Here is a 2783-nt window from a genome sequence, read left to right on the forward strand (position 1 = left end):
GCTGTGGTTCGGGTGGGCTCAGCCCCGCTTGTCCGGCCCTTCTTTTGTGCGCGCGTCGCGCTGCGCTTCGCGTGCCGCGGTCCGGGTTCGGAGCGCGGGTTGGGTTAAGGGTTCGTGCCTGCGCCGGGGGGTGGTTCGGTCATTCCACAGATCCCGCAGAAACGCCTCGGAGATGGTAGGTCTGAGCACAGAAATTGTGGTTATTTGTCAGGCAGCTTGTACAGGCCTGTGTAGGCTACACTTAAGGTGTGTGTCTTCAGATATCCATGAGGAAAGGAAGACCTCCCCTCTTCCCCAGCCCTCTGCACAGTTTCTTGGGAAAGGGGGGGAGCTGGGGCGGGGTGGCAAGCTCAAGGTTGTGTGGGAAGTATGTGGTGGAGTAGAGCGGAGACTTCCCAGGTGCAAGGGTTGTTCTGACCAGTAGATCTCTGTCCCTTTTAGATTTGCTTTATAAGTCAACATTTAGTGAAGGAGAAAAAGGTTATGTAAAGGAGCCTGTGCTGAGCTGGTGTTGGCAGGGCAAAGGTGTGGTCTCCACCTCAGTTCGTGTTCCAGAGTCTCAGGCAAAGACATTGGAGTCCATTTTGCTGCTCAGCAGTGCAGACTGCTTCTCTGCATGTCTTGAGCAGCTGCATCTCTGTTGCATGCTTCTCTTGATGCTACCTGGGTGCTGTAGAAGACAGACTGAAGAATTGTTGCGAGATACTTGATGATGTCAATCCACCATTTAGTTCTGTAGATATCAAATAAGACCTTGCAAAGGCATTAGAAATGTGTTTGCTTCTGTGTGGGATTCTGAACTGGATTTAAAAGAGGTTTGCAACTGGATTTGGGGCTGCAGCTGGATATGTTTGAGGACTTCCAGTAGTGGTAAGTTTTCACAGGAGCAAAGGACTACACCAGTTTCAAGATGGAACTGCAGTACTGTCATATTCGGGGTCCTCCTTATCGTGGCAGTGTAGATTGCTGTGTGGAACAAGCCTTTGTGCTGCAGTCCTGGGCTTGGCGAAGTCCTGCTTTTGCTTGTTTTCTCTGTTGAATCCTGTCAGTTAGTGGGACTGAAGCCTGGAAGTTAGAAAAGAGAGTAATAACTGTGTCACCATGGATGATCCTTGCTTTATTTCATAGTCACACATTTAATTTTTGTAAAAAAACTTGGTACCAACATAGATGGATTTTTTTATGCTGATGTCTGCAGTGTTCTTGTGAAATCCTTGGAATTGATCCGACAGCTTCAGAAGTTTGTTTCAAGAAGAAAAATGCCATGAAGTTTAACACTTTGGCCTTGTTTCACTTGGTTGATACTGTACAGTGCTAAAAGTGACACAGCAGCATGCTTGTGAGATTATAGTGTTTATCTAGTTCATGTGACTTTCCCTAGAGGGACAATTGCAGAGAGTGCCCACGACTGAAAGAGCTAGTCCTCCAGTTATCTCTGAAGTTCTGTAGGAATCTTAAATCTGAGCTACAAGTGTTAAAAAAACCAGATTACAAAACCAGTAAAACTCAAACTGAAATTATACATCTGGTTCTACTATATGTTAGTCAGTCCTTCCCTATCCATCAGGCTTTTGGGCTGTTGTTTTTTAGAGGATGAGAGCTGACAGCATGTCTGATCACTTCTGTAGTGAGTTACAACATGAGGAGCTAGTTCCTCCCCTCAAAAGTCTTTGTGCTAAGGGCAGGTCATGCTGTATTGTAAGAAATATGAAGGAGACTGAACAGGAGATGTACAGATGGGTAATTATCTCCCCATTTCAACATACAGGCAAATTTTTGTGAGGGTAGCATGGCTTTGAAGCTTGTGGACTTCCATTACGGGTACCCTTCTGACCTCATATGACTTTGGATCCGGCTCATGTGTCACCCTGAGTCTCTCATTATCTCAAGCCTTGCCTAGACTAGGGCTGGAAATCTCAGCGTGCATCTGGATCAGGCTTCCTGCTCCTCATGCCTTCTCAGCTGGCAGTTGTAATTGAAGTTTTCTCCTGGATTCTGACACTGCACCTTCAAGCAGCGCTTGTCAGTGCATTAAAAAAAATGCTGACAAGTACATAAAGGCCTCTCAGCTGAGTGCATAAAATCAAGTTGTTGGGTCTATTTGTTTGTTCAGACTGTTACTTCAGTAAACTGTAAGCAGACTAACTGTGAGGAAAGGGGTTTGCTTCCTTCCTTGATGAAGAGTTGCTGTTTGTGGCACTCTAGTGCAGAGCAGCCATACCCTGCTGTTTGATGGTGTACACTTCATGTTACTCTTTGCTCAGTTTCTTCATCAACCTATGCAGTGTTGAAGTTTGTGTTGCATGTTTCTTTAGAGCTAACTCAGTGTTTTGGATACTATCTATTGGACCAACCCGTTATCAGTTCTGGAAGCTCTCTGAAAGCCTGATGTGAGCTGGTTAAGAGCTTTGCACAGCAGGACACTGAAGAGCTAAACACATGCAAGTTCCTTGGTGTTCTGCACTAGTGTTTGTCATAAACATGAGAGGTGGCTTTCTCTTCTCTTTGGCAGCACTAGCACTCTTACATCAAAAGACACCAAGATCCAAATAAATTGGATAGAGTTATAGATGGACAATCACTGGGTTTTGCAGTTTGGGAGGCTGCAGGTGCTGTCCAACAAGTTTGATCTCAATTCATGGTTAGGGTTTGAGTTGATCTGGTTTCCTGTTCTGTCACTTAATTAAATCTCTGCATGTTTGGCTCTGCAAAGATGTAGATGTCCATTCTATGTCTAGAAACAGTATGCCAAGTAGAGCAGCAAAATTAATTGTTAGAAAAGT

The sequence above is a fragment of the Chaetura pelagica genome, unplaced genomic scaffold, assembly GCF_000747805.2.
Source record: "Chaetura pelagica isolate M959 unplaced genomic scaffold, ChaPel_1.0 scaffold3, whole genome shotgun sequence".
In the NCBI taxonomy this organism is placed as follows: domain Eukaryota; kingdom Metazoa; phylum Chordata; class Aves; order Apodiformes; family Apodidae; genus Chaetura; species Chaetura pelagica.